General features: G+C 42.6%; 1 long non-coding RNA gene across 1 annotated transcript in view; it reads left to right on the forward strand.

The window, feature by feature from the left end:
• LOC140459833 (uncharacterized) overlaps positions 1–16503 on the forward strand; it is a 217699-nt gene extending 201196 nt beyond the window's left edge. The window contains exon 4 of the long non-coding RNA XR_011953879.1: positions 16442–16503. This is a non-coding gene — a long non-coding RNA (uncharacterized lncRNA). The remainder of the gene's footprint in view (positions 1–16441) is intronic.
• Positions 16504–25372: the final 8869 nt, after the last annotated feature.

Raw genomic sequence — 25372 nt, forward strand, 5'->3', positions numbered from 1 at the left:
TTCGTAGCTGCCTCCTTCCCCTTTCCTCTGGAACCTCTGACAACTACCCACTCCGCCCAGCTTCCTCATTTCTGCTCTCGAGCATATCCTCAATTTTAATTGCTCCACTTTTTGTGACTTGCTTTCATTTGGTTCGACTTCCTTCCTAAATTTCCTTCCTAAATCCCTTGATCTCTCTGACTTACATGCTTCAAAATGTGCCTTATTTTTTTTTTGTTCTGTAAGACCTCCTGTTGAAATATATTCTTGCATAACTTCAGTTTGGTAACATTTCCTTGAGGTGCCCTGGCATCTTGCACTATATTAACGCAACTTGATGTTTCCTGTGGTCAAGGTTGACATTGAAGAAACCAAGTGAAGAGAAGGGAACTCTTCCAATTTATTGGCCAGACATTTTCCTAATCCAGCACCACAAAACAAGAACAGGAACAGAGAGGAGGAGGTGCTGACAGTCTTGAAATGCATAAAATGGATATATCCCCAGGACCTGATCAAGTATACCCTAGGGTGCTGTGGAAAGTTCGGGAAGTGATTGCTGGGCCCCTTGCTGAGATATTCACAGGTGAGGTGCTGGAAGACTGGAGATTGGCTAACGTTGGTTAACTGTTTACGAAAGGTGGTAAGGACAACCCAGGGAACTATAGTCCAGTGAGCCTGACTTCAATGGTGGACAAGTTGTTGGAGGGAATCCTGAGGGACAGGATGTACATGTGTTTGAAAAGGGAAGGACTGATTCGGGATAGTCAGCATGGTTTTGTGCATGGGAAATTGTGCCTCACAAACTTGATCGAGTTTTTTGAAGAAGTAACAAAGATGATTGATGAGGGCAGAGCAGTAGATGTGATCTATATGGACTTCAGTAAGGTGTTTGACAAGGTTCCCCATGGGAGACAGGTTGGCAAGGTTAAATTTCATGGAATACATGGGGAACTAGCCTTATGGATACAGGACTGACTTGAAGGGAGAAGATGGATGGTGGTGGTGGAGGGTTGCTTTTCAGACTGGAGACCTGCGCCAGTGTTGTGTCACAAGGATCGATGCTGTGTCCACTGCTTTTGTCACTTATATAAAGGATTTGGATGTGAATATGGGACGTATAGTTAGTAAGTTTGCAGATGACACCAAAATTGGAGGTGTAATGGACAGCGAAGAAGATTACCTGAGAGTACAATGGGATCTTGATCAGATGGAGATTAATTTAAATAAATGTGAGGTGCTGCATTTTGGAAAAGCAAATCAAAGCAGGACTTAAACACTGAATGGTAAGTTCGAGGGAATGTTGCTGAACAAAGAGACCTTGGAGTGCAGGTTCATCGCTCCCTGAGAGTGGAGTCGCAGGTACATAGGATAGTGAAGAAGACATTTGGTGTGCTTTCCTTTATTGGTCAGAACATTGATTATAAGAGTTGGGATGTCATATTGTGTCGAAAGAGGACATTGATTAGGCCATTTTTGGAATATTGCATGCAGTTCTAGTCTCCTTCCTATTGGAGGGAAGTTGTGAAACTTGAAAGGGTTCAGAAAAGATTTACCAGGATGTTGCCAGGGTTGGAGAATTTGAGCTATAGGGAGCAGCTGAATAGGCGAGGGCTATTTTGCCTGGAATGTCGGATTCTGATGGGTGAGTTTTTTAAAATCATGAAGGCAAGGATAGGATAAATAGACAAGGTCTTTTTTCTGGGTGGGCGAGTCCAGAACTAAAGGATATAGGTTTAGGGTGAGAGGAGAAAGATATAATAGAGTCCTGAAAAGCAACTTTTTCACGAAGAGGGTGGTGCGTGTGTGGAACGAGCTGCCAGAGGAAGTGGTGGAGACTGGTACAATGACAACATTTAAAAGGCACCTGGATGGGTATATGAATAGGAAGAGTTGAGAGGGATATGGGCCTGGTGTTGGCAAACAATACTCGATTAATTTAGGATATGTGGTCAGCATGGACGAGTTGGACCGAAGGGTCTGTTTATGTGCTGTACATCTCTATGCCTCTATGACTCTCACATCATCTTCAATAACCTTCAGTAAATTCTCAAGATATGAAATGAAAACAGAATGATGAAGTTAGATTAGATTAGATTCCCGACAGTGTGGAAACAGGGTCTTTGGTCCAACAAGTCCACACCGACCAGTGCTGGTCAGGTGAATTGGCCATGCTAAATTGCTCATAGTGTTAGGTGCATTAGTCAGAGGGAAATGGGTCTCGGTGGGTTACTCTTCGGAGAATGTTCTGGAAAAACTCAGCAGGTCTGGCAGCATCTGTAGAGAGATGAACAGAGTTAATGTTTCGAGCCCAGTATTGATATTGCCCTGTTGCAGGAAACCCATCTTGATGATGGGGAACACATGAAGTTACAACAGGGGGGTTATGACTGGGTATTCTTTTCATCCTTTACTACTAAAAGTAGGGGAGTAGCTATACTTACCCAGAAAAATCTTCCATTCACATTTTTAGGTGAAAGATGAGCAGGGGTGGTTTATGATACATAAGGCCCTGATACATGGGGAGGAATATGGCATCTTAAAAGTTGACTGTCCCCTGGCGCAGCCTCTCAAATTTTTGATTAGTGCCTTCTCTAAGCGGAGTGCCTTTAGAACATGGCACATTATTATCAGGGGGGACTTCAGTTGCCATTTGGATTTGACAGTGAACAGGATGCCCAGTGGGCCTCCAACTATTTCTTCGCAGGCCAAGCAGGTGACTGACTTACGCTAGGAGTTTGGGCTCATGAACACTTGGAAATGTCTTCACCCTACTGGCAGGAACTTCACCTTTTTTTTCAAACCCGCATTTTTCTGGCTCCCTTGACCCTCCTGGATTTGATTGTGGGTTGTAAAATTGGGAACATAGCTATTTCTGATTGTGCGGCAGTATGTTTGGAGGTTAAGGCCAAAAGTGAGGGGTAAAGTTCATAGCACCGGTGGCTGGATCCTTACCTCCTCAAGGATTCCAAATTTGTGGAATACGTTTTGAGGGAGTTTCAGGAGTTTTTGACTCTCAACTCAGGCACAGCTGGTAGTCCATCTATGCTATGGGAGGCCGCGAAAGCCTTTGCTAGGGGATTAGCTATTTTCTATTCGGCTGCCAGAAATGATAGAAGGGGGAACAGCAGCATCTACTTGAGATGTGGTTGAAAGTTGCTGAGGCGACACTTTTTGCGAGGCCTTTGGTGACCAAGCTACAGCAGATCACAGCCCTCCGGCCGCCCTGCATTCAATACTAACTCAAACAGTGAAGAAAGAACTTGCCTTTGCAAGACAAAGGTTGTTTGAGTATGGTGATAGGCTAGGGGAGTATTTAGCATATCTGACTTGGAAGAAGCGCGCAACCCCAATCCATTACTGTAGTTTGAGACAGCGCTGGGGTCCTTACATACGATGCCAAAAGTATTAATAAGGCTTTTCAGAGTTTTTACTCTGAATTGTGTCAGTCTGAAGATCGTGAGGATGGGTGGGCCTAGATGCAAACCTTTGTTTAGAGTCTGGACCTCCCAGGGGTAACCTTGGAACAAGTCTCTCCTCAATGCCCCTGACAGTTCAGGAAATACAGCAGGCAGCTAGGCAACTTCAGCGTGGGAAAGTGCCTGGCCCTGATGGTCTCCCGGGTGAGTTTTATAAGGAGTTTAGACGGATTCTATCAGGGCTGATGCTGGAAATGTACAATCACTCCTCTATGCATGAATGCCTATCACCATCTTTGAGAGAAGCTAATATTTCCCTCATTCTTAAGAACGGGAAGGATCCTGAGGATTGTGCCTCACACAGGCCCATCTCTCTTAAATTCAGATTTTAAGATTCTGTCTAAGATTTTGGTGCTAAGTTTTTGGAGGAGGTGTTGCCCTATATTGTCAAAGAGGACCAGACAGGTTTTATAAGGGGTCGCAGGTCCTCTAATAATATTAGAAGGTTGCTGAATATGGTCCAAGTATGTCAGCAATGATCAATCCAGGGGTTGGTGATTTCCTTGGATGCAGAGAAAGCATTTGACCATGTAGAATGGCCGTATCTCTTTTATGTCTTCGAGCGGTATGGGCTGGGTGGAGCCTTTGCTCAGTGGGTGGCGGTTTTATATCCTCCATAGTGGGTGAAGTCTGGAACTGCCCCCTCTCACCATTGTTGTTTACGTTTGTGACAGAGCCACTGGCAGAGGCCATTTGTCAGAACATCCACATAACTGCTCCGGAAGTGGGATTGACGGTACACAAGATTACACTATATGAAGATGACATCCTTCTGTTTTTATCGGACCCCATCTGATACAATGTATTAATATATTTGGGGCTATTTCAGGATATAAGATCAATTTTGCAGAGTCTGAGGTTCTGCCTTTGGGAGACCTGAAGGAAGGGCCAGAGGTTGAAAGTAGCCCTAGGTTCCCCTTTAAGTGGTCACGGATGGGTTTCCAATACCTAGGTATTTTTATTACCCCCATGTTTGATCAGTTATTTTGGATTAACTTTGTTCACTGGCTTGACAATATTAGGCGGGACCTTCAGAGATGAGAAGTTCTTCCAATTTTGTGGTTGGTCCGAATAGCATTTATTTAGATGCTTTATCCCATGCATATGCTCCCGATAATGTTTCCCAGGTCAATGTTGCGAAAGCTTATGGGTTGGTTCAGTTCTTTCATTTGGCATTGTGGGCGGCCCCTCATCAAATGTATTAAATTACAGTAGCCTCAAGGATGGAGAGGAGTAGATTTCCCAGATATCAGGAGGTATCAATTGAGTCCCCTGCTGTCCTTTATGTGGATTGGGCAGATAACAATCCAGGCTCAATATGGCTGGATATCCATGCCTCCCAGACAAAGTGCCCTCTTATTAACATGCTGTTCATGGATAAGATGGGGACAGTTATAGACTACTGCTGGAACCCATTGTGATTAATATGGTCAAGGCATGGAGGGTAATGCGTCAGAGTGAGGGTTGCTTATCCAAGACTTTGCCACTCACCCCCATAGTTAGTATGCTGGGGTTCTGACCAGGTATGATGGACTCAGGGTTCAAACTATGGGCAGCGAGAGGAGTTTCCAGTTTCGGAAACTTGTTTGAGGGGGAGGTTATGATGTCTTTCGAGCAATTGAGCCGCAAATACGGGCTGCCCAGCAGAGGTCTTTTCCGTTTTTTTCAGCTTAGGGATTTCATCCAGAAGAAGACTACACTTCTCATTAAGCCCGAAAAGCCTGATACAGAGAGATTATTGCTATGTGCCACAAGCACCCTTTCAGTTAGTGCCTTCTATCGCCTACTGGGTGTTAGGACCTGGCAGGATATTAACTGGTTATGGGAAATCTGGGAGCAAGAGCTTGGAGTGGAGATCTCTTCTGAAATGTGGGATGACATATGGGAGAATGCACAAAAGATCTCAATCTGTAATAGGACATACGCTATGCAGTTAAAAGTTCTGCACAGGGTCCATTCGGCACCAAACTGTCTGGTGAAGTTGAAAATAGGGGCATCTCCAGTGAGCACCAAATGTAAAATAACTGTAGGTAATTTTACCCATTGCTTTTGGACATGCCACAGGCTCTGTGTTTATTGGAGCACTCTGGCGGGAGAGGTAGGGAAGGTATTGGGGACCGAAATTAAAGGAGACCTGACCTGTCTCCTTCTAGGTGGTAAAAACAATGACTGCAGATGCTGGAAAGCAAATACTGGATTAGTGTAGCCTTCCACATCCATCAAAGTTTTACTAGCACATCCACTAATATCATTTATTATATCCGTTGCTCCCGATGTGGTCTCCTCTACATTGGGGAGACTGGGTGCCTCCCAGCAGAGCGCTTTAGGGAACATCTCCGAGACACCCGCACCAATCAACCAAACCGCCCCGTGGCCCAACATTTCAACTCCCCCTCCCACTCTGCCGAGGACATGGAGGTCCTGGGCCTCCTTCACTGCCGCTCCCTCACCACCAGACGTCTGGAGGAAGAACGCCTCATCTTCCGCCTTGGAACACTTCAACCCCAGGGCATCAATGTGGACTTCAACAGCTTCCTCATTTCCCCTTCCCCCACCTCATCCTAGTTTCAAACTTCCAGCTCAGCACACTCTCCTTGACTTGTCCGGACTTGTCGAACCTACCTATCTTCTTTTCCACCTATCCACTCCACCCTCTCCTCCTTGACCTATCACCTTCATCTCCTCCCCCACACACCCATTGTACTCTATGCTACTCTCTCCCCACCCCCACCCTCCTCTAGCTTATCTCTCCATGCTTCAGGCTCACTGCCTTTATTCCTGATGAAGGGCTTTTGCCTGAAACGTCGATTTCGCTGCTCGTTGGATGCTCCTGAACTGCTGTGCTCTTCCAGCACCACTAATTCAGTACTGTCTCCTTCTAGGTCTACCGAATTTATCAACTTTAGACGGGTATGGGAAAAAAAATATTCAATATTCTTACTGTCTGTACATGGAAGAATATTCAGATAAATTGGGTGTCTGAGAACCTTCTGAGCTTGCTGGGATGGCGGAAATTAATTATGGAGTGCATTCCCTTGGAGTTTTTCACAAATATGGTGCACAACACAGATCTTTTTTTAGAAAACATGGCAGCCCTTTTTGAGTTATTTGGACAAAGATTTGTCTACTATCTTAACTTGGGCATTCGTTTAACTAGGATGGTTAGGTTTGCTGAGCCCTGGGCCCTGGAAGGGGGATGCCTGAGTTATTACGAGTATATATACAATGCTCCTGTTTTTTTGCTTGGGACCTCTGCTCTGAACATTGTTGTTTTGTTTATTTTGTGTTCTTGTGTATTCTTTTTTTTAATCACTTACTTATTGGTGTTGTTTTGCACAGTGTTTGGTTCTGTTTTGTTTTAGAGAGTAGGTAAGTAGTTAGTAGACAGTAGTTGTATTGTAATTTGTGTTTTTTAAAATTACACTGGTATTTGTCATATTTTGAAAAATGTGTTGCTGGAAAAGCGCAGCAGGTCAGGCAGCATCCAAGGAGCAGGAGAATCGACGTTTCGGGCATAAGCCCTTCTTCAGGCTTATGCCCGAAACATCGATTCTCCTGCTCCTTGGATGCTGCCTGACCTGCTGCGCTTTTCCAGCAACATATTTTTCAGCTCTGATCTCCAGCATCTGCAGTCCTCACTTTCTCCTTTGTCATATTTTCCATAACTTTGTATTTTTGTCAAGTCAAAAAAAGTTTTGTTTTGCTAATAAATATATTTATAAAAAAAGGAAGGGAAGAATCAGGGATGGACCAGGTGAAGATAAGAGAAGATGCATTAATCTTGATTGCAGTCAGTGAGACTTTGCTTTGTGAAGCGATTGCCGTATTTGGTGATAATCACTGTTTTATAGAAAAAGTATATTGCACGCAAAGTGTTTTGGATATTTTGAGTGACATGAAGTGTTGTTATAAGTTTTTGATTCTTTTAAACAGAAAACAGAATGAGAAATACAATTGAAGTGAAGGAAGAATGGGGTAAAATACACATGACGCAAAAACATGTTACTAATTTGAACTTTTCATCTTGTGGAACTGGATTCAATACTTCAGTGTAGGTGACACATCAGAACTACGGGAATTGCTGACAGCTAATCAATACCAACACACATAGCTACACTTTTGCAAGATTTAGCTTACATTTATTTTCGTAGTCATCAATCTCTGGCAACAATGATTTAATTCATTGGTTTAGTTGCAGACATGAAGTCTAGCATTTTAAAAAAATCCCATTGATCCATTGATGTTTCAATGTGTGCGTGGTAGTTACCCTTTATTCCAGAATGGACAGGAGGTGGCAGTTTTCAGGAATGTAGTTTCTCAGCACAGGGGGAGAGCTTACAAGGAAAGAATCCAGCTGAAAATGAGCAGCATGTACATCATATAACATTGGGAAGTTGGCCAGAATTGATACCTGTGACCTGGAGCCAGAAGTGGGAAAGGCTTAGCGAGCCTACATTGACTTGTTTTTTAAACCAATTTTCATCTAACACCTTCCCCCTTCCCCAATCTTCCCATCCTGATCCAGACTGCCCCAACAACCCAAGCTTTAAACGCAAAATACTGCAGTTGCTGGAAATCTGAAACAAATACAGAAAATACTGGAGAAACTCAGCAGGTCTGACAGCATCTGTGGAGAGGGAAGCACCAGAACCTCACAATTACCTTCATGCAAAACCTTCCATGACTTCCCCACCCCACGCCTGATCAGGTCAACTCCCTGCCCCATTTTGTAACAAAGTGCAGCCTCAAATTCCCCTTTGAATATTTCATTTTCACCTCAACATATTGAGCCACTTTCCACAGGTCTATCAACTCTATAATGTTGCAGTAGCACTGGTGCCTGTCTGACACTTCACGTTTACTTGATGATCTCCTTCTGCAGTTATCATTCGAACAATCACAAACCATTCATCACCTCCAAACCTGACATTTCCAAATTGTTGTTGGGACTAAGGTGATATATCAGAATCATCACCTGACATTTTTCCAGCAGCCATCTTTGAAGGCTTGCCTTTCTTCTTGGACAAAGTGAGGACTGCAGATGCTGGAGATCAGAGCTGAAAAAATGTGTTGCTGGAAAAGCGCAGCAGGTCAGGCAGCATCCAAGGAGCAGGAGAATTGACGCTTCGGGCATAACCCTTCTTCAGGAATGAGGAAGGTGTGCCAAGCAAGCTAAGATAAAAGGTAGGGAGGAGGGACTTAGGGGAGGGGCGTTGGGAATGCGATAGGTGAAAGGAGGTTAAGGTGAGGGTGATGGGCCAGAGAGGGGGTGTGGGCGGAGAGGTCGGGAAGAAGATTGCAGGTCAAGAAGGCGGTGCTGAGTCCGAGGGTTGGGACTGAAGTAAGGTGGGGGGGAAGCAAAATGAGGAAGTTGGAGAAATCTGCATTCATCCCTTGTGGTTGGAGGGTTCCTAGGCGGAAGATGAGGTGCTCTTCCTCCAGGTGTTGTGTTGCCATGGTCTGGCGATGGAGGAGGCCAAGGACCTGCATGTCCTTGGTGGAGTGAGAGGGAGACTTAAAGTATTCAGCCACGGGGCGGTTGGGTTGGTTGGTGTGGGTGTCCCAGAGGTGTTCTCTGAAACGTTCCACAAGTAGGCGGCCTGACTCCCCAATGTAGAGGAGGCCACAGCGGATGCAGTAAATGATGTGTGTGGAGGTGCAGGTGAATTTGTGATGGATATGGAAGGATCCCTTGACGCCTTGGAGGGAAGTGAGGGGGGGAGGCATGGGCGCAAGTTTTGCATTTCTTGCGGTTGCAGGGGAAGGTGCCGGCAGTGGATGTTGGGTTGGTGGGGGGTGTGGACCTGACGAGGGAGTCACGGAGGGAGTGGTCTTTTTGGAACGCTGATAGGGGAGGGGAGGAAAATATATCCTTGGTGGTGGGGTCTGTTTAGAGATGGCGGAAATGACGACGGATGATCTATCTGGAGGTTGATGTGGTGGTAGGTGAGGACCACTGGGGTTCTGTCCTGCTGGCGAATGGAGGGCCAGGGTTCAAGAGCAGAGGAGCGGGAAGTGGAGGAGATGTGGTGGAGAGCATCGTCAACCACGTCTGAGGGGAAATTTCGGTTTTTGATGGAGGCCATCTGGGTTGTTCGGTATTGGAATTGGTCCTCCTGGGAGCAGATGCGGCGGAGGCGAAGGAATTGGGAATATGGGATGGCGTTTTTACAGGGAGCAGGGTGGGAGGAGGTGTAATCTAGGTAGCTGTGGGAGTCGGTCGGTTTATAGTAAATGTCTGTGTTGAGTCAGTCGCCCAAGATAGAAATGGAGAGGTCAAGGAAGGGGAGGGAGGAGTCTGAGACAGTCCAGGTAAATTTGAGGTCGGGGTGGAAAGTGTTAGTAAAGTGGATGAACTGTTCAACCTCCTCATGGGAGCACAAGGTAGCGCTGATACAGTCATCGAGGTAACGGAGGAAAAGGTGGGGGTGGTGCCAGTGTAGCTGCGGAAGATGGACTGTTCCACATATCCGACGAAGAGGCAGGCATAGCTGGGGCCTATGTGGGTGCCCATGACCACTCCTTTGGTTTGGAGGAAGTGGGAAGATTGGAAAGAGAAGTTGTTCAGAGTGAGGACTAGTTCAGTCAGTCGAAGGAGGGTGTCAGTGGAAGGGTACTGGTTGGGTCGGCAGGAAAGGAAGAAGCGGAGGGCTTTGAGTCCTTTGTGACGGGGGATGGAGATGTCCCTATACATTACCTTTCAGCCTTACCTATCTCGAGAGATGCAGGCTGGTCACTCTGTTGTATAAAGTTTGGTTTGTAAGATTCTTAACACTGCGTGGTATATTAAGCATGATCAGTATAATGATGCCACATGGAATCAGGTGGGGGCAACAACTTTGAATTTCAAAGCTTGAAAACTGAACGTGGAGGTTTCCCTCGCTATCTTAGTCATAATGTCTGTCATGTCAATATAAAATTAAAAATCACACAATACCACGTTATCGTCCAATAGGTTACTCCACAACCACCTGGTGAAGGAGCAGCACTCCGAAAGCGAGTGCTTCCAAATAAACCTGTTGGACTATAAACTGGTGTTGTGTGATTTTTAACTTTGTACACCCCAGTCCAATACTGGCACCTTCAACTCATGTCAATATAATCGTATCTCATTGCTATCATACAATAAGTCTTTAATTACCAGTCGGTTTTCCTCTTCAACTTCCAACCAATGAGGGTCTGTAGATTCCTACCAGGAAAAAGGATGGTGGCAGCAGATCTACAGTTTAGATTTTCTTCTGCCATGTGCCTTGGTGAGGATTCACCTCAGAACACAACCTGCAGGGAGTTTGTGGTGCCACGGAGCTGGTAATCCAGAATCTTAAGCCAATGTTCTTGGGGCATGGGTTTATATCCCGTCATGGCAGGCAACAAAATTGTAATTCAGTAAAAATCTGGAATTAAACACTCGCCTAAAGGTAGCCATTTAACCACTGGCAATTGTTGTTTAAACCCATTTGGTTCACCAATGTCCTTCAGGGATTGAAATTTGCAATCTTAACCTGGCATGGCCAAGAGGTGACTGCAGATCCACAGCAATGTTGTTCACTCTGAATTGCACTCTGTGCAATTTGGGAGGGGGATAAATACCAGTTTAGCCAGCAATGTGTATGAATGAAAAAGTATTCCTGTCATTGTTGACTGGTCTGGAATGTACAAAAGACACAGTGAAATAGTGATGCTTTTATGTTGCAAGTGCTAATGAAGACCTGTGCTGCTGCCAAACATTTCGTGCCTCATAAGACTAATGTTGTGAAATGTTTGGAACTGGCTCTTCCAAACCATGGAGACAGCTTCAAGGCCCTTGTGGCAGCATGTAAAAATTAAGCCTCGATTTTATGTTGTGCCTTACATCATCTCAGGACAATCCAAAGAACTTTACAGCAAATAGAATACTTGTCATTTGTGGTCATTATTATAATGCAGGAAAGGCAGCAGCCAATTTACACAGTAAACTCCCACACGCAGTGTTCTGATAACGGCCAGATAATCTGTTTTATTCATACTGCTTATGCGATAAACATTGGGCAAGACACAGGGTTAACTCACCAGCTGCTATTTGCAAGGGTGTGAGATGTCTTTTATCTCCGCTGGAGGTGAGATGTTGGTTTAGCATTTACCTTAAGGACAGAACCTCTGAACATTTACTTTTATCAAATGGCCCGTGAGCATCGTTGGCTAGCTGGCCAGGATTTAATGTCCTTCCCCACTTGCCCTTGAAAAGGTAGTGCTGAGCTACTGCTTAAACAACGGTGATTCCATGTGCTGTAGATATTCACACAATGCCCTTAGAGAGGGAATTAGTCCTCTGTCTTGAACATAATCAGTGATTGACCCTTTTTCGCCCTCTCAGGTGAGGGTTACAAAAGTTTACTCGCCTCTGAGTGAAGCAATCCTCCCTCGTCTCAGTCCAGAATAGTTTATCTTTCATTTGAGACTGTATCCCCAGTTTTAGATTACTCTTTTAGAATTTTGTAGGTTTCCATGAGGTCACAACACATCCCTAATTTTGTTCATTAACATATTGACTGGGACCTCATCAAAAGCCATTTGAAACTCAAATGCAGCACATCCAATGATTCCTGTTTTGATTTTGTTGGTAATACCCTGGAAAAAAACTCTAATAGGTAAAGCCCTCTGTTGGGCAAATTGAAATAATGCTTCAAATTAAATGAACCTACCGTTTGAACTTTCAAAAGCAAATGAAATGTTACACCCGCCATCATGACTTTCATTCTTTATTGGAAAGACTAAAGTATACCCAGAGGGGTTTATTCATAATTAGTTCCCACTGTACTGAAGTCAGAAACCCCTGTGGTTTGATGTAGCCGTCAGTTTGCTATTACTGAGTATTTGATGCAAGGCAGCCTGGATGTAATTGACAGGCAGAAGAGATCAATGAGCAGCTACCAGCTGGGCAGAATGAACACAGACTATGTGCACACAGTACACACACACCAGCACTAACAATTGAGGAGAGGGACCACATGGTTGGCTACAGCGTTTTAGATCAGTTTGTACACATCTGGAGGAGCAAAAGTTTTGCATACATGAATAAAGCATTCTTTATGATGGGTTCATTACCTTTGAGACAATATTTCCATGCAAATTAGATGAAAAGATTCATTCAACTGCAAGTTGATTGAAAAGGCAAACACCATTGTAGCTCTCGTTGTTCGTGTTGAAAGGAAAAGTGCATTAACTTGAATAATTGCACAATATTAAATGCTATACAGTGAAACTGATGGCAATTGCCATTTAAGCAGAGCTTAATGATGGTGCATTAGGGAAGTTTGATCTAAACTGTTCCTTTTTCTCTTGTCAAGTGTCCCATTCCTCTTTGGTCTCAGCACCATCGTTGTTCTTTTTTCCTGCCTCTCCTGATTATGCTGATGACCCCTTTCTGGCATAATCTCTACAGCCACTGCCATCTAGAAGGAATTGATACCTGCAACCTACAGTAACACCAACATCCATTTTAAACAAAATCAGATTGGCAGCACCTAGCTTGTTGTCTGGGGATTTGTTTGGTAATTATAATTGAACTTATTGATGAAAATGTGACTGCACAAATTGCAACACACATGGGTGGTATATATGTGTATCAACAGAGAAGAGAAACATGGGGTCTGTCCTGCATCTCCATTGAACTAAATTGTCTTTAAAAATCCAACTGGTTTCTGATTCTTGTGGAACCTTGCTTGCCATTACACTGTAAGTCTAATTGGAATCATTTTTAAACCTCTCCAGGGTCTCAGTTTAATGTGTGACAATGCTGTCACTTTAACAAGGTTATTTTGTCCTTGGTTTCTTTCAAGAGAGTTCATAAAGGCAGAGGTGCTGAAATGTCTGGGCCAGAGTCAAGTTTAAAAATGGCATGGGAGTGGCTAGTTCTCCCAGTTCAACTTTTCCCTAGTTTTGTTTAGCTGTAACAGTCAGATTCTGTTTGTATTGGAGAAAGGTTCCGCAGATGATCCCCGACTGGCTTTCTCCCTGAAATCTCTTTGGAAGTTGTCCCCTCCTGCCTGTAAGAACCCATGTTTAAGTTTGCCTTTTGCCAAGGAGTGTATTTATGAGATGTTGCAGGAATTGGAACAGCTGCTTAGTTAGGTTGCTGTACAGGTTGAGTTTTCAAATAGTTAAATTATTCTAAATTCTGTTTTCTTTTGTTCGTGTTTCAATTGCAGTGTGTAAATAAATTCTGTTTTGCTGAAATCCGAGTGGTTTGACCCATTGCATCACACCTGGAATACTCACTTCACATTTTGCTTTAGAATAAGAAAAAGGTAGGGTGTAGGCTACCTTCTTAAAATATTTAGAGGGGGTCTGGCCTGGTCCATAATAAATGTCAGGTATAAAGTATCTTTCGTCAATGAGGCACCATTTTGGGAAGATGGCAAAGGTACAATACCCAGCTTTAGAATGACCAGTTCAATGACAGAAATTGAGTCATAGAGTCATGGAGTCTTAGAGGTGTACAGCATAGAAGCAGACCCTTTGGTCCAACTCGTCCATGCTGATCAAATATCCCAAATTAATCTTGTCCCATTTGCCAGCCTTTGGCCCATATCCCTTGAAACCATTCCTATTCATGTACCCATCCAGATGCCTTTTACATGTTGTAATTTTACCAGCCTCCACTACTTCCTCACGTACCACCCTCTGTGTGGAAAAGTTGCCCCTTAGGTCCCTTCTAAATCTTTCCCCTCTCACCCTGAACCTGTGCCCTCTAGTTATGACTCTCCCATCCCTTGCCTATTTACCCTATCCATACCCCTCATGATTTTATAAAGTGACCCCTTGTAAAGTGACCCCTTGGCGTCTGATGCTCCAGGGAAAGCAGCCCCAGTTGATTCTGCCTTTCTCTATTGCTCAAACTCTCCAACCCTAGCAACATCCTTGCAAATCTTTCTTGAACCCTTTCAAGTTTCACAACATCCTTCCTCCAGGAGGGAGATCAGAATTGCACACAATATTCCAAAAGTGGCCTCACCAATGTCCTGTATAGCCACAACATGACATCCCAAGTCCTATATTCAGTGCTCTGACCAATAAAGGAAAGCATACTAAGCACCTTCTTCACCATCAATTTTAGGTTATGAGAGCTGCTCACAAAGAAGCAAGAGGCAAGGTTACCAAATGGTCTTTGAATACAGTGTTTTATATAATACTTTTAACTGTAAAACATCCAAAGCTATCAATGAAGACTATTCACATATAAAACAACTTAATGCCAGTTAGCCCACAAGAGTTTAATGAAATTTTAATTCAAGAGATAGGTTGCCAGTCCCCATCCAGATGCCAGTCCCAATTCCTGATGAAGGGCATATGCCCAAAATGCCGATTCTCCTGCTCCTCGGATGCTGCCTGACCTGCTGTGCTTTTCCAGCACCACACTCTCAACTCCAGTCTCCATCCAGACCAATGAATGAGCCCAACTGCAGGTTCACAGGATTTAGAGGCAAGATCTGGTCAATTGGCCCTTCATGCCTGCTCTTCCATTCAATGGCATTGTAAATGATTGTGGTTTGAATTTAACGAGGAACATAAGATCATGATAAGGGAAAGAATAAGGGCTCTTTTTCCCTGTTTCCAATCTGGGGAACTGAACATGCATTTAGCACCATAATGTCAACCCTGGCTGAAATCAGCTAAACCAGCCTGGAGCACGGATGAGGCCTGTCGCATTTCTGCTGGACGTTGATCAGATTGGTTAGTGTCCCTGAGTTATTAAGTGGGTTATATATTGTGATAGTGACTGCATTACATTATTAGTTCATTCCTGGCAATACTGCTATTTGTTACAACCATTCTAGAAGCTCTTGCAGTGCACTGGGTAGTGTCCCTGTCTCTGAACCAAAAGTTTCAGGTTCCAGTCCCACCCCAGAGTTTGATGGCAAAGCAAGATGCTTTCATTGCACAACTAAACAGCTTGAATATCAATCTGCAAATTCTTCTAATATGCACAAGTGGCAGATGGGGAGAGAGGGAGCATCTGCCATCACTGTCCATAGCTTCACATATCACAACAATGTTGGGTGGGGGACACATGGTTGTTTGGACTGCCAGTGTGAATTACATTGGTGCCAACAACATGTAGTTCTCTCCCCATTTTGTATAATCTGGATTAGGAACTGCATTGTTGCCCTCCCGTTTGTGGAAATCACAGTGTTATGTGTCAAACAAGTCTTCGGGCAGACAGCCAAAGAGGTTGAAAAATAATCACCATCACATGCTGCACTTGCTCCTTGTGGTGAAATACTGTGAATTTGCTTGCCCCGAGGCTTGAGACCCCACAGCAAGGGTGACAAAAACTGTGTATCATAACATAGGGGGCTTTTTACACCTTCTCTCTTTCCACAGAAATCTGAACAGACTATTCACCTATGGTAAAGCTTGCCTTCAGCATGACACTGGTTAATTTCAGTGTGTTGTACAATGAATGGACGCTCCATTCCACTAAACCAAATCCATGGGTAACCAAAGTGAAAAATAACACTAACCCCACACTTGCAAAGTGAGTGTTGCCTCATGTGAATTTCTGTTCAAATCATAATCTTATTTCATCACATGATCAGCTTGGAATTGTGCCAATACTTTGCTTGTATTTGTTTTTGAATCACGCTAATTTTGTTACATTCTTGTCTTGTGGGATGTTCCTGGTCCTAAATAGTTGCTGTATATGCTTATAGAACAACAGTGCTCTCCAAAGTAATTATTTTAACATGCAACTCTGTTATAAAACATTCTGTAAATCTAAGTCTTCTTCTTCACATTATCTGGGGCTTTGGCAAGGGATAGCTTTCAGCCTGACAGAGAGAGAGAGAGAGAGAGAGAGAGACAGACAGACAGAAGAAGAGAAATCTACTGTGTGAGGATTAGGGAGAATGAAGCTTTTAAACTCACTGAGAAATATTGAATTCATAATGGAATAAATTATGTAGCATCTTTGAACTAACATTGACTCCTTGGCTTGTCTTCTTAAGGTATTGACTTTCTGATGTTAACTGAGCTGAAGCATACATGTGTCATCTGACAACACAGCAGGAACTTCAAGGTCAGTCATGATTCAGGTCTAGCATAATGCTGCATCCCTGTTGCATTGAGCCAACTGAAGGATTAGGAGAGTCAATGCACTTAAATTCACCACGCAAAGTTGTGTTGACTTCTCAGATTCTTTGACTTGATTTGTGACATATGGGAAACGTTACTTTGATTACGTGACCACATAGTATTACTATGTGGACCCTTTGAACTTGTTTTATCATATTCCTTTATCCACCACAGAGGACATAAAGTATTCAGGAAGTATTAACAATATGGAAGCAGATTATTTTGAACAAAGATACATTCTGGTGTTCATCGCCTTCTTCACCTGACCCCATCAACATCAACTTGTATTCCGTTCTCCCTCATGTGTTTCAATGCTGCCTACCTTACTTATTGCTTGTCATAACAAGTACCAGCTAGAAGGTGAAGCAGAGAGGTGGAACAGAGCAAGTGAAGATGTTCAGTAATTCAGTAGCCAAGGAAATCAAAGATGATAGCACAAATCAATAGCAAATCATTCAGCAAGTAAATATCTGACCGTGTACAAGGTATGAAATTCATTATTGTCAGAAGTACAAGGCAAAATACATTGAATTCTGAGTGACAATTAAAGGACAAAATATGAAGGGTGCATAGAAATATGAGAGACGGAAATAGAATTGAAGCTTTGAGAATGCATTTTGATAGAAGAACAGACAGGTCAGAGGTAACTTGCAAATTTATAGCAAAAAACAGTGAAACCTAAACAAAAATGAATCAATGGAATGAGCAATTTCAACACGCCTTGAAACAGGAGGTGATCAACTCTGTTACATTCGGGGAACTAAAAGAAAGATCGCCACAAGGCTATATCAGTTTGAGCCTTCATTTGCAGCAAGAAATCATATGCACAGCAAGTGTGGGTTCATGAATCAGGGCTGAGGTGCTTTACCCTATCTTGGGTTTTGTTTCTTTGAGTGTGGCTTTGCAACTAGGAGAGAGGAATTATTGTATGAAAGACATTCTGTTGCTGTAACTCTCCAGGAAATGTGTAACAAAGTACTAATGGATGTGAAAATGGAGTGTTCCTCAGACGGTGAACACATGGTTTAGATGAAAACTTTGCTTTGAAAGATCTGGTGGAGAGCATTCAACCAAGCAATATGTTGACTTACTGATTCAATGTAAAAACATTTTCATTCAATTATAAAAATGGGAAGTCATCTTAATATTGCTCCAGTTAATCATAATACTCAGTTCTGATCGTAGGAAACATCTCTCTAGGAAAGTCACATCGCTGACCTCTACTACCAGACAGCAAAGTTACAAATAAAAAAGGCAACCAAGGGAAACATTGCAGGGGTACCTTTTGAGTAAGCCAAGTGAAAAATGAGGCCAGAAGACAGCCTGTTGTGTAAATTAAATCAACAGTGACTCCATGAAGTTCTTCATTTTGAGTGTGTGGATGCAAAAATTGGACTTGGAAACAAATAAGAAGAGATGACAACTTTGAAGTAATGGAGCAAAAAATTCTCTGACTGGAACCATCGAATTTCAACAGTTATTCTTGAGTGTTACTGGTGATGTTTGAGGATTATTGAGAGACAGATGGCCATTCAGGGTTAAACCTCATCTCCATCTTCATTTTCAGTTTAAAGTACTTTCTTCAAGACACCTTGTTAGATATTCTTTTTGCAGCTCCTTACCAAATGTGGTTTCGCTGTATAATTAAGTATGCCTTGCTGGCGCTCTCGTAATGAGAGCTGACTTGACGTTTCAACATGGCCAGAAGCACATTCATTGGGGTGGTTCTAATGCCAAAGACCTGGATCAGATGGGAAGGAAACATGATTATATTTTTAATCCTGCCCCAGCCCAAGCCCATTCCACCCATTTCCAGTTCTAATCAAGTTTGACCAGGCATCAGATCTAGTAGTAGGAAGATCAGGAATCAAAATGTTCTAAGAAGGCTGTGTGCCTACAATTCCTCTCCTCATAATAATCTCTAACTTTCACCTCAATGATTGTTGCTCCCTATCCTAATCTTGGACTTCTACCAAACCATGTCTTCAATCCTTTATTTTGTCAGTCCACCAGACAACTTTTGACCCTAACTCTTGTAAGCATCAAAATCTTCACCCTCCCCACCATCTGCCAACCCATCTCTAATATAATCCCCACCATGCTGGAAATTTTGTCTCCTACTCCTTTTCTCAGACTATCCAGCCTGAAGTTGGGTGGAAAACCCATTGGAAACATTGCAAATCCTGGAAATGTTTACTTCTCATTTTCATCTTGAGAAATACTTCATCCACCTCTGGCATCAGCAGGCTTTTTGGCTCTGAAAATACTAGCGTCAGTGATGTGCATTAAAATGGAATGTTTGCATGGTGATTGGAAGGAGGTCAGCCTTGTTGACCACCTAATACATGAGTTCCCTGATTGGAGCTGTTAAACTGGTCCAATCAAGGAGTCTTAGCTGACGGTATCAGGGGTTCTGCTCAATCCAAGGCCTGGCTCTGAGCTAGCTGGGTCAGTGTCCATAAGACCATAAGAGATAGGAACAGAAATTAGGCCATTTGGCCCATCGAGTCTGGTCCATCATTCAATCATGGCTGATAGGTTTTTCAACCACATTTTCCCACTTTCTCCCGGTAACCTTTGATCCCCTTGGCAATCAAGAACTTATTTATCTCTATTTTAAATATACTCAATGACCTGGCCTCCACGGTCTTCTGTGACAATGAATTCCACAGATTCACAACTGTCTGGCTAAAGAAGCTTCTCCTTATCTCTGTTATAAAGGGTCTTCTCTTTACTCTAAGGCTATGCCCTCAGGTCCTTATCTCTTCCTTCATTGGAAACATTTGCCTGATGTCCACTCTGTCCTGAGCGTTCAATATTCTGTATGTTTCAATCAGGTCCCCCTTGTGATTCTAAACTCCATTGAGTACAGTCCCAGAGTTCTCAAATGTTCCTTAAATGTTAAGCATTTCATTCCTGGGATCATTCTCGTGAACCTCCTCTGGACCCGCACCAGAGCCAATATATCCTTCCTAAGATATATACAACGCACTATGTCATGTACAATGCATGTGTAAGTGAAGGGTGATTTAGTGATGGGATATCGGCGTTCGTGGTGTTACTTTAGATTGGTGTGATGTAGTGTGGTGCTGGAAAAGCACAGCCGGTCAGGCAGCATCTGAGGAGCAGGAGAGTCAACGTTTCGAGCATAAGCTCTTCATCAGGAATGTTGACTGATGCTCGGATGCTGTCTGACCGGCTGTGCTTTTCCAGCACCACATTTTTTTACTCTAACCTCCAGCATCTTCAGTCCTCACTTTCTCCTTGGTGTGATGTAGTTCAGAGGAAAGTTTCTACATTTTTCAGAGAATAATTTCCAGAACATTAATGTCAGTTCACTCTTGTCATTTAGATATGAAGGGAATCTTCAGGTAGCTGGGATAGACAAACTTGCAATGATTTACATTCTGCCAGAGGAAGAGAGGAGGAAAATGTACATGAGTTGTACCACTGAAAATCTCTCACTGTTCCCAGTGATTTTCTGAATTCTGACAACAAAATATGTAAGTGGGTTGAGATGAAGAAAAAAGCAATGTGCTATTGAGATTTGTTCTGTCAGTTTCCATTGTTGGGACAGCTGGCAATTCAGTCATTGTACACAACAGATAATTTGGTATTGTCATCCCATTCTCTCGCAAATTACATCTAAAACATTTTCACTTCAAAAATGTAAGCATTCTGATTTTTTTCACGTCATTATCTACATTTTCTCCTGTTGTCCCTTTCTGTTCTCAAGGTTTATTTGCATTTACTGACATCTATCTTTTTCTTCCAATTAACCTACGCTCTCTTTCTGATATTTATTTCCTGCAAAATAAGTTGAAGCCCTCCATGTAAACATCTCCAGGCTTCCACTGTCCACATTGGGACCCAAAGAAATCTTGCTTAAATTGGATATCCGCTTGCTGAAAATCAGCTGTCAAGGCCAGTTTCCTCTAACATGCCAATCCCTGGACCCAGAAGACTGATTTGCAACTCAGTCAAACTTTGATTCATTTCCTTACAAGGAGAAAAGAAAAGACAGCTAAACAGCTAGACTATTCCTGGTGGAGTCCCAACACACAGCAGCCTCTTGGCGAGTAAAATCTCTGAAAACCAAATCAAGCTGGCTGAAAAGAAAGAAATTCTATTCATTTTGCACCACACACACTTCCCATGAAGTATTAGTGCTTCTTAGCTCATGACTACCTTTTGGAGTGTAGTCACTCTTGTTATATTTTAAATATTTACAGCACAGAAACAGCTTATGGCTCAGCTGATGTTTATGTCCACATAAGCCATTTTCACCCATCTTCACTGAACTCTATTAAAGTAGTATCACATTCCTTTCTCCCCCAAGCACCTCTCTAGCTGCCATTGAAAGCAGCTGGGCATTTTGCCTCATTTTTCCTCTGAGAGTGACTTCCATAATGCAACATTCCCTGTGTAAACTGGTTCTTCCTAATTCCGCATTGGATTTAATCGTGACCATCTTTCATTTGTGACCATTTCATTCTGATCTTGTCCACAAATGGACTGTGCTGCACACAAATCACCTGTTTCACTTGACAACATTGGCCTGGAAACAACAGAAAATTAACCAATGTCACAAAAGGAGATGAGAAGCCACAGTGCATTTGGGCAATAGCTGGATAGATGTGGTATAACTCAAACTAAAATCAACTTTCTTTGATCTTTTATAATTTATTTCATCAATGTGAACAGTTTTGTTAAAGCGTTAGTACGATGGCCTGGCATGGATTGATAGGGAGAAATGACAGCTGCTGTGATTACTTCTCTACATTGCTTATTGGCTGATTCCTTTTCTTGTATGTCAGATGCAGAAGAATCATAATTAAATGTATAAGCAGAGGAAGAACAAAGAATTTTCAGTGTTACCTGATGCTCAGTGCAAGCTTGGTATCTGCTTATCAGAATACTTGGCAACAAATAAAATGAGAGTCAACACAGTCACCTTCAACTAGATTTGCTTTTCAAAGAGTTGGAAGTGACGTTTAAAATCTGCTCAGTCTGGATTTTTGGTTGTGGTCCTTGCAAATTAATTAAGGCAGACAAAAAGGAGATTAGCACAAAACATATACTATCTCCTGGGCAAAGAACTGTGTAATTTTTACAATGTGCAAGAATGTTCGCAAATGTCTTTGCTAATTAAATATATAATAAACAAACTGATAACAATCCTACTTGCAATGCTTCCAGAAAAAACTTATACAAGACAAATGAGATTCAAACTGGAGCTAATATTGGAGACGCCATCTTATTAACAGAAACAATATTGGAATTCCTAAAGACAGAACAAAGGATCAGTGCAAGGAAGCGTTTTCATACCTACCCATTGGGTCCAATATTTTCAGGGCTATCAAGAGAGCTGTTGGCCATTGTATTGGGAATGTTATGGAAAGGTAACAGGAAATATATTCTCCAGAGTTTGTCCATATTTTCAATAGTTTCTTTTTCCCCTGAAGCTGAGGGCTGTCAAGATTATGAGTAAGAGCATGCATTGTATTAGCGACAAGCAAATAGCACGAGTTTTGAGCTGCTTTACTGTCAAAATTCAGTATAAGAGGATGGCACAGTGACTCAGTGGTTAGTACTGCTGCCTTATAGTGCCAAGGACCCGAGTTCGATTCCAGCTTTGGGCAACTGTCTGTGTGGAGTTTGCACATTCTCCCCGTGTCTGCATGGGTTTCCTCTGGGTGCTCTGGCTTTCTCCCACAATCCAAATAAATGCAGGCTAGGTGAATTGGCTGTGCTAAATTGTCCCTTATATTCAGGGCTGTGTAGGTTAGGTGCATTAGTCAGGGTAAATGTAGAGTGATAAGGTAGGGGAATGGATCTACTTTTTGGAGGGTCGGTGTGGACTTGTTGGGCCAAAAGGCCTGTTTCCACATTGTTGGTATTCTATGATAAATCAAAGGACACTATTCTGTCCTTGTACAGGGTTGAAGTGCAACTGGAGCGCTCCATGAGTCACAGTCACGATTGCATTGTGGTAATTGCCTCAATATGTTCAGAGAAGATTCACAAGAATCTTTCCCAGTAACCATCAGATAATCAGATTGGTCTGAGGGAGCCTATCATTATGCAGACTAAAATAGCTTGTAAAACCGCTCTGCCATTGCTACATCCCAACTGAATTTCTGTGTTTATGCATTCTGCTCATTCACAGTTGCTACCAGGCAGCCGATAAAACTCCCACTGCAGTCTGAAATCCTCTTCCATTTCTAGTCATAACATATCCACTGGCTGCTGACCTTTTATTGCATCCTTATTTCTTATTAATTGTTCACCCTTCCTTTTGTTGGTATCTTCTGTACTCTTTAATTTTCCCCATGTTCTTGGTAAACCTTATCATCTGCTATTTACTCTTGTAGGTATTTAACATCTTGAATCCCACCTCAAGAATGGAATTGGATTGTGTTTTCTAAGTTGAATTTGGAACACAGTTCATTTGATTGGTTCCTATCCTGCACGTATTCTACAAGAACACTCAATTTTACCTGATTGCGCCAAATGTTTTAGTGCTCTTTTCATGTTGCTCTCTCTCTCCTGATTATATGGCTTCAAATCTAAAATGGCACAGTACAAATGGTGATGCATTGTGTGAGGTTCCATATTTTGGGTGAAAGGTTATGTTAAAAGCACTCGCTTTGAAATAGAAGGAATCGTAGGTAGAAATCCTTCTGCAGAAACGTAGCCACAGAAGTTGAGGCTCATAATCCAGTGCTGTATTTAGAGAATGCTGCACTGTCAGAGGAGCTGTTTTTCAGATAATTTGTCAAGCCGAGATCCCATCAACTCTCTCAGATGGATGCAAAAGATCCAGAGCATTATTCAAAGAAAACCAGCAGTCCTCTTACCCAGTGACTTTGCTGATTGTTATAATCTCAATCAAGAGCTCTAAAATAGATTATCTGTGGTAAATATCAGAGGCTGCTGTGCAGTATATATAAAATCACTGCCACAAATTCTATATGACAACAGTGACACCTCACACAAAAACAAACTATTTTTGTGAAGCACTTTGGGGCATCCTGAAGTTATGCAACGTGCAAGCCTTTGTTTTAGGCAAAGTTAAAAATCACACAACACCAGGTTACAGTCCAACAGGTTTAATTGGAAGTGCTTTCGGAGTGCTCCTTCTTCATCAAGTGGTTGTTCCACCTAATGAAGGAGCAGCGCTCAGAAAGCTAGTGCTTCCATTTAAACCTGTTGGACTATAACCTTGTGATGTGTGATTTTTAACTTTGTACACCCCAGTCCAACACTGGCCTCTCCATGTCATTTCTTTTAGGCATAATGTCTTCAGTATGTTCAACGGATTTCTATATCACTGGACATTTACTTGGCTTCAACTGGTGAAATACTTCACTAATTTCCTGCTTGATGCCCTTTTACAGCAGCTGCATGACTTCAACAATTGAATTATTGGGTTTAATCTACTGTTTAAATGGCGCAATGAGCCACTAAACTCACAAATACTCCAGTAAACCTAATGAACTCACCTCATTGTTACTCTCCCTGTGATCGCTACTCATTTCTCTTTCATTTTAGTTCTCATGAATAGTTTATCTGCAAATCCCCCTATGAAACCTTTACAAACATTTGGTACTTAGGGACTTGCAGTAAATCTCATTGACCAGTTTGTGCATCTCCCCAAAGTATTGTTCAGTTCACAGCTCTATTTATTATTGCATTGATTGGAACCCGATTTGCTCAAATTGACTGCTTTCTTTGTTAATACATTTCTTTTAGCAATTTGCAATGGATTTTTTGGTTGTGGAGAAATTCCAAAAATTCGTTCCATTAATTGTTGTAGTAACTTGATAAGTGATGCAAAGCACACTGGGGAGAAACATATTTTTCTCAGAATATAATTGGTCAGAGTTAGTTTTTAATTCAAAAGCATGAAAAAGAAAAAAATTGGGACGCTTGTTGCTTTGAATGGATTCTCACACAAAACTGTTTATGAAAGCTTTCTGCTTCATTTAAGGTGTTTTGCACATTGGCTGGAGGAAATGAAATAATTTGTAACTAAATCTTTTGGCCATCCCTCCTTATTGTACCTTCTTTGAATCAGCACTCATATATTCCCTGTCACTCCAACAAGGTATGAAGAGAAATCTTTACTTCTGTAAAAAGTTTCATTCGCATAGAGTCATAGAGTCATAGAGATGTACAGCATGGAAACAGACCTTTCGGTCCAACCCGTCCATGCCGACCAGATATCCCAACCCAAACTAATCCCACCTGCCAGCACCCGGCCCATATCCCTCCAAATCCTTCCTATTCATATACCCTCCAAATGCCTCTTAAAAGTTGCAATTGTACCAGCCCCCACCCCTTCCTCTAGCAGCTCATTCCATACCTGTACCACCCTCTGCGCGGAAAAGTTGCCCCTTAGGTCTCTTTTATATCTTTCCCCTCTCACCTTAAACCTTTGCCCTCTAGTTCTGGAGTCCCCGACCCCAGGGAAAAGATTTTGCCTATTTATCCTATCCATGCCCCTCATAATTTTGTAAACCTCTATATGGTCACCCTCAGCCTTCAACGCTCCAGGGAAACAGCCCCAGCCTCTCCAGCCTCTCCCTGTAGCTCAAATCCTTCAACCCTGCCAACATCCGCGTAAATCTTTTCTGAATCCTTTCAAGTTTCACAACATCTTTCTGATAGAAAGGTGACCAGAATTGCATGCATTGCAGACAGTGAGCAAAACTAATGTCATTTACAAAATATCGTGCAAGGACTGTAACAAACACTACATTGGACAAACAGGCAGAAAACTAGCCACCAGGATATATGAA

This window comes from Chiloscyllium punctatum, chromosome 35 (assembly GCF_047496795.1).
Source record: "Chiloscyllium punctatum isolate Juve2018m chromosome 35, sChiPun1.3, whole genome shotgun sequence".
Taxonomy (NCBI): Eukaryota; Metazoa; Chordata; class Chondrichthyes; order Orectolobiformes; family Hemiscylliidae; genus Chiloscyllium; species Chiloscyllium punctatum.